This window comes from Cervus elaphus, chromosome 7, assembly GCF_910594005.1.
Source record: "Cervus elaphus chromosome 7, mCerEla1.1, whole genome shotgun sequence".
NCBI classification, from domain to species: Eukaryota; Metazoa; Chordata; class Mammalia; order Artiodactyla; family Cervidae; genus Cervus; species Cervus elaphus.
In genome coordinates, this window is record NC_057821.1 from 42,752,906 (window position 1) to 42,760,307 (window position 7,402).

Here is a 7,402-nt window from a genome sequence, read left to right on the forward strand (position 1 = left end):
GCCTTAGTCATCGTGGTAAGTCTTTAGTGACAGACGTTTGTTCTATATTTGTGAATGACCTGATTTGGCATGCGTGCAGCTCGCTCTACTGACAATAATGGTAACATGGTGTGAGGGAGAGAGGCAAGAAAGGAGGAGGAACTGGGGGAGGAGGCGAGGTTGAGGAAGGAGAGAGACCCAGGCAGAAGGAAGGGAGAAGGGGAAAGGAACTCGAAGCAGCTGAAGATCATGAGCATCTAAACACGACCCTAAGGAAACCTGCCCATAGTGGGCGGTTCTTTAAATCTGGGAGCAAGTCTTCCATCCATTGCTAATGGATTTGGGGAGGATCACCTTCCCTTCCTCGTGCTCCCTCTGTCTTCTCTCACTCCTCTCCCCTCCAGTCTCTGGGGAAGATAGATACTCAGACGGCTGTCAGACGGTGGCAATGGGATGCTTCTGCCTCCAGGAGTCCCTCATAATTTGCAAAACTTGCCTGGCCCTCCACCCTTTGCTGTAGTCCTCCTACCTCTCCAGGTAGGAAAGAAACCGGCCCCAAGTGATGAAAAGAACGAAGGGCCGCCCACACATATATATATATTTTTACTTGGAGTATAATTGCTTTCCAACATTATGTTAGTTTCTGCTTACAGTGAAATGAACCAGCTATATGTATACATATACCCCCTCCCTCTTGAACCTCCTACCTTGCACCTCCATCCCACCTCTCTACGTCATCACAGGGCGCCAAGCTGACTCTCCTGTGCTTTACAACTGGTCTCCACTAGCTGTCTATTTTACACATGGCAGTGTATATATGTCAATCCTAATCTCCCAGTTCAGCCCACCCTCCCCTAATCCCTCCCGTGTGTCCACATATACAATGGAATATTACTCAACCGTAAAAAGGAACAGAATTAGGTCATTTGTAGAGATGTGGATGAACCTAGAGTCTGTCATACAGAGTGAAGTCAGAAAGAGAAAAACAAATATACTAATGCACATATGTGCAATTTATAAAAATGCCCGTCATTACTGACATCTGCTCCGGTCAAGTAACCCAAGTGCTATCCTCCCCCATCATCCTCGAACACAGCACTCACTCTCATCTGAGACCATCTTATGATTTCTTCACAGCTGTTCAATTCACTGACTAGGTCACTGGCTCCATTCAAAGAGGAGCACAGTCTGTCTAATTCACCACTTCTTTAGTGAAGAGTATGCTCGTTCTTTATCTTATTTATATTCTCATTGTAAAATAAATGCTTCAGGAGTAGTCAATGAATCTATCAAGCTATTTTTCTACATTGAGTCCTTTCAATTTGCAAACAGTAGAGACACAGTGGGGTTACCTCAATGAGTGGGCTTTTATAAGCAATACACAAGCAAGCAAGGGCTCAGGCAACTCTTCTAGAGGTTCCCCTGGGATATGGAGCATGGATCTCACTATTTGGGGTCCAGTCAGAGCTTTATGCTGGAGAAGGACATGGCAACCCACTCCATATTCTTGACTGGAGAATTCCACGGATAGAGGAGCCTGGCATGCTACAGTCCATGGGGTCACAAAGAATCAGACACGACTGGGTGGCTGAACAAACAAACAGAGCTCTGTGACCCGATAGTCCCGACAACACAGCATCTGTCTGGTCACTTCTGCTCAGATCAAGTAGCCCTGGTGCTCTGCTCCAGGGCACTGCCGTTTCGGTGAACAGCCCCACTGGCTCACACGTCCCGTGTTCTGGGCTCTCATCAAGCTCTGTGAGTTCTGAAGTCAGACTTCCTCCAGAACGGGTTTGATTGATTTGTCTAATCATTATCCAGTATCAGGAGCCCCTTTGGGGAAAACCTGCCTTGAAACTAGCGCTCGGAGCTTCCTTACCAGGGGAGTACATCAGAAGCAATTGCACAGCTTTTTCCATCAGTGTCTCCTGCATTGACAGGTGGATTTTTAACCACTGAGCCACCAGGGAAGCCCCATGTAGATGGGTGGCCCTGGGCAAGTCATAAAAATTTCTTGAACTTCATTTTATTCCTCTGTAAGATAGAAACTATAATAGGTACCTGGATTTTAAATGATATATTTTATGATAAATCTAGAGGTCATCAACAGGGCAGGGGAGGTTAACACAAATTAGCAAGTCTGTGGAATCCCAGGGTGGCTGGCTCCTGTCCGTTGCCTATCGATACACATGTTGGGCGAAGACCATTCTCCCCACCTCTGCTTTGCTGAAGGGGAACTCCTCTCTGTTTTTTTAAGCAGGAAGCAGCTCTTGACAGCTCTGGCAAAATATCAAGCATTTTGTAAATTATAAAGAACCATAAAAATACTGAGGATTTGGTACAAATGAAATAGTTCCATCACACAACTTACATAAGATATATTCGTGGGATGAAGGGCTCCAGGTACCCCCATCCAGCCATAGAGAGCAGAGTTGATTTATTTTTTCAAGTTCTCTCTGGGGTAGTCCCACCCGACAAGCTTCCTGAACCATGCCTTTTCTTGCCCCAAATAGGTCCTTCCCATCCCAGAACCCTTCCTTTAGTTATGAGCAAATACAAGACAGGAGTTAGCAGCCTGTGTTGTGGACACTTGCTGGTCAGAAAGCGGCAGGGAGATAAGAATGGAAGGTTGTTCCAAAGGCCCACAGCCCTGATGTAACTGAATGGTAAATTCAGGGGCAGCAACAGAAGCCCACACCTGCCCCCTAGGCATTCGAGGTGGTAGCTGGGTTTTCTAAGAAGGACTCATGAAAGAGACTCTAGCTCGACCCCCTTACTTGGGAAGAAGGGCTTCTCCATGAGCAACCTCAGTTTTCAGGTTTATAACAGGCTGGAGTTTTCCAAGCATCAGAGCATCAAGACACAGGTCCACGTGGACTGGTGTCCTGGCTCTATCCGTCTCTCCTTCCTCGCACAATTCATTCAGATCACCTGTTTGCAGATTCGAGTCACCACATGGCCGGCCCCTGTCTGTCATTTCCTCTCCCTGCCACCCACTCACACCCTCTCACCACTTGGGAGCTAAGTGAATACGGTTTTCCAAATATAGTTTTGCAGCCAGTGTGTTAGGCCTTCTAATGAGCCACGGTAATTGCTTCTGCTATTTTCCAAAATGGAAATCAACCTCGGAAGAGCAGCTGGTTTGTGGTAAAGCTCTCCTCCCTCGATTCCATCCCCCTTCCTACCAGTCAGTCAAGCTCCAGCCTTGACTGCTTCATCCGTGAGCAGGGCCGGAGGGACCCACGGGAGGAATGTGCTGACGGTGGGGAAACAGAATAAGCGAGCCATTGTGTCTTTATTACATTGAGGAGAGGCAGGGAGGAAGGGGGAGAGCTCGGCTTTTACTTTTGATTTCTAAGATACCCTGTTCTGGGTTGTGCTTTTCGATGTATCTGAAAAGATAACCAGGTTCTTCGATGACAGAGCAATGATGTCCCTGGCCTCCCTCTTTTCAGAATTGCTCCAAAACAGCAAAGAGAATGAGAAACAAAAGCACAGGCCCTGTATTCCTCAAGGGCAGGAGACATCTGTAATCTGGAACCACAATATATGGAGATGAGAAACAGATGGAGGAATGGTAAGGTGTTTAGTAGATCTATGGAAAGTCAAACCCGAAAGCCCGGTGGGGGTTAGCATTGCTAATCAAGCCCCTTCTCTCCGCAGAACACAGGGATGTCCCGGGCGTTGGCCCACGAAGGCAGTGGCTGGGAGTGAGCGTGGCCCTGAAGGCCGTCCCTGCAGCAGAAACGTAATAACACTGGTTACCGTCACGGTGTGCTTGCTGGTGCCCGGCTCCTCACATTCTCTCTTGCAGTCCTCAGGAGAGCAAAAGGTACTCATTTTCCCATTTTACATAGGCTCAGGAGGGTAAAATCATTTGTTCCAGACAACAGAGAGAAAGATACTAAACCAATGAAGTCTTAATTCTGAAGCCTCGCCACCAGATCCCACTGGTCAGAGGCTATCATCAGCCCCAGAAAAGGGAACTGAAAGTACCAGAGTGTGTGGTCAAGAGCTGGGGGAGAGGTTCCCAGTGTTAACGAAGTTGTCCTCATCATCTGTGGCTCTTGCTCTTCTATTAAATTGGGAACTCTTTGAAAGGAGGTGATTTTCCCCCCTCTAGGCCATAGTAGTGTGAGGGTAAGCATCTTGTCGGTAAGCATCTTTTGAATGAATGGATGAATGGATGAATGAATGAATCCATATGTTCAGAGGAAGGAGGACTGGACTTGTCAGGAAAGATGTCAATGAGGAGGTGAGTCTGCAGCCAGGCTGAAGGTTTGTCATCCAGGGATTCCATGTTACCAGCGGAAACTTCCGAAGGACAAGACAGTCCCAAAAAGACACTGACTTGAGAGTAAGCCCAGAAAGCAGGCTGGTGGCAATGAACTTTGGTGAGACTGATGGAGACAAACGCATGCCACGGGGATACCAAAACAAAGCCGTTCTAGGAAACAAGTAAAAAGTCAACTGTGGGTAAAAGAAGTATCTAGAAACAGATATATGTTCTGATCCAGATGGTTGCCACTGACTGTAAATTCCTATCTTGCAAAGACAAGGTGAGTTTTCTAATGCATTTATTGTTACTCCATCCAGTCAATCTGCTCATTATTTGTACCCCATGCAGCTGCAACAGTCTTTACCTACAAGCAAAGGCTATTCAGAAAAGTGTGGAATTCTTGTTGGCACTGAACACATCGGAGTCATGGGTTCCTTGCCTCCTACACTGACATATCCAGCGATCAGGACCAGTTCAAACTAACTTCTGCCCGTGCTACTGACAGGTAAATTGAATTGGCGGCTATCCCTTCATTCAATAAATATTCACGAGCATGCACCATATAGTTCAGCACAGTCCTAAGTGGCAGAGTACTGGACGTTGAATGGGGCGGTGAATAGACAGGGTGTCTGCTCCGTGGACTCTGGTTCTGGTATCTGCGCAGATGTTCACTTCCTTTATTGGCTGATGCTGCTTCCAAGCCCAGGGATCAGGAAACTACGACCTGGAGGTCAAATGCAGCCCACCACGTGTTTTTGTACAGCCCTTGAGTTAAGCTGGTTTTTGTTTTTGTTTTCATTTTTTAAGAGGCTAGGAAAAGCCAAAAGAAAGATAATATTTTGTGACACATGAAAATGTCATGAAATTTAAATATCAGTGTCCGCAACCAAAGTTTACTTGGAGCACAGCCACGCAGGCTGGTTTGTGTGTTGTCTACAGCTGTCTTCATGTTACAGCTCAGTCATTGCCATGGACTGCACGGCCATTCAGTAGCAAGGTCTTCCTATTTGATTTTTTATAGGAAAAGTTTCCTGACCCCTGTTCTAAGCTAACTTTCTCAAAATGCACTCCATAAAACATTATTTCTGAAGATACTGTGTTAGAGTTTTTGAGTCGTATTGTTAACATATTTAAACACAATGAATTGTAAAAAGTTGTAAGTTTCTCTACTCAATATTTTCTCTACTGTGGGGTGTAGCCAGAATACATCGTGACCCTCTAAGACAGAGGACGTGGAAGACTCCAAACCTGTTCCCTGCTGTTCAGTTGCTAAATCAACCCAACTCGTTGTGACCTCATGGACGGTAGCACACCTGGCTCCTCTGTCCTCCTCTATCTCCGGGAGTTTGCTCAAATTCATGTCCATTGAGTGGATGATGCTATCTAACTATCTCATCCTCTGCTGCCCCTGTCTCCTTCTGCCTTCAATCTTTCCCAGCATCAGGATCGTACACGTGTTTGTTTCCAGCGAATCTCATAATCCAGGCGGTTGTGCACCGCACTCCTTGGGAAATACTAAACAGAGTTCTTACTCATAGGCTTTGTGTTATTTCTGAAACCAGCTACCAAAAAACCAAAGCAGTGTCACTGCTAGTGAAGTAAGACTTCTGCCCAGATCTGAAGCCCCTTTCCTCTTAAGCACAGCATGATTGTTCTGAAGGTTCCCAGTTTGATCCCAGCTAAACAATACCTACCTTCCCCTCTTAACACCATTGCAATTTCTTTTCTCCCACCCTCTCTGGGAGGGAGAAAAGCACAAGCCAAGCACAGCACCTCATGGTCCTTCCTGAAGGATCCTGTTGCCTCGTCCACCAGTTAATATCTCCCTATCACACTTAGAGTGTCCATATGCGTCCTGAAATAAAAACTTTGCGGGCAAGATCCCAATCCCCTAGCTGTTCAGTCATCTTGACAATGAGCTGCTCTTGATTGATTCTGTACCCACACACTGATGCATCCACACGTGTGTATAAACGGTCTCAGGAAGAGCCCAGGATGGCTCAGCTGGAGCTCCAACACCCTGGGACACATCTGGAGAACTGAGGATTATCTGCAGGGTTATCTGGGAGGCCTCCTGGGAGAGCATTAAGGGAGAAGTAAGCCAGGCACATGAATTTAACTCAGTTTTGTTTTTGTTTTTTTTTTCTTCTTCTTTAAGTTTTCATCATTTGGGGGAGGAGCAGTTCTGAGGACCGTGCGATCTCTATCACGCGTCCCCGGTTTCAACACCCGACTGCTTGAGTCCTGTAAAGGGGTGGCAATCGGGGAAAGGTGTAAATAAAAACTGAAAGAGGTTTTTCTTGAAATTTGTTAAAATCTCAAGGCCTGAGTGGCTCTGTTTCTAAACTGAAAGGGGCGTTCTTCCCACCATGCTCCAACGTGTCGGGAGGGCAAGAGCTCGCCTTGAGGAGGCAGCTGCCCCCGATGGAGGGCAGCGCAGTAGTAGCACGGCCTCCTGGGGGCGCTGTTGGCAAAGGCGCGGCCCTGCGCCCCACCTGTGCTTCGGAACAGTGGGTGGTGTGGAATCAACAACCACAAAGAGGTCATCGCGTCTGGTGGAGCAGCGGCATGATGGTCACCAGCGGAAGTTCTGGCATCCGATGGGAGAGGAGGCCTCTGGTCCTCCCGTCGAGGGGCAGAGGAGGGCAGCTGCATCTCCAAGAGCGCAAAGTGAAAGTCGTCCAAATGTGTTGGACTCTGCGACCCCATGGTCTATACGGTCCAGGGAATTCTCCAGGCCAGAACAGTGGAGTGGGTAACCTTTCCCTTCTCCAGGGGAGCTTCCCAACCCAGGGATGGAACCCAGGTCTCCCCGCACTGCGGGCGGATCCTTTCCCAGCTGAGCCACCAGAGAATCCCAAGAATACCGGAGTGGGCAGCCTGTCCCTTCTCCAGCGGATCTTCCCGACCCAGAGATAGAACCGGAGTCTCCTGCATTGCAGGCGGATTCTTCACCAACTGAGCTATCAGGGAAGCTCCTAGAACACAAAGGAGACCATCTATTGCCCCTCCCAGGAGAGCAGGTGCCAGGAATCCTTGGGGGTAGTGGGCGTGGGGCTGCCATTCTGTGTCAGGCTGGTGACCAGTGAGTTTGCAACCTTAGATCTCACTCTGGTCTCAGATAGAAGGTGAGTGGGGGAAATT

At 47.8% G+C, this 7,402-nt stretch overlaps 1 long non-coding RNA gene across 1 annotated transcript; it reads left to right on the forward strand.

Moving 5' to 3' along the window:
- The first annotated feature begins 3,313 nt into the window (after window positions 1-3,313).
- LOC122697580 lies at window positions 3,314-5,063 on the forward strand. Its single transcript, XR_006342113.1, has 3 exons — window positions 3,314-3,556; window positions 3,643-3,811; window positions 4,607-5,063. It is a non-coding gene; the product is annotated as an uncharacterized LOC122697580 (long non-coding RNA).
- The last annotated feature ends 2,339 nt before the right edge of the window (window positions 5,064-7,402 follow it).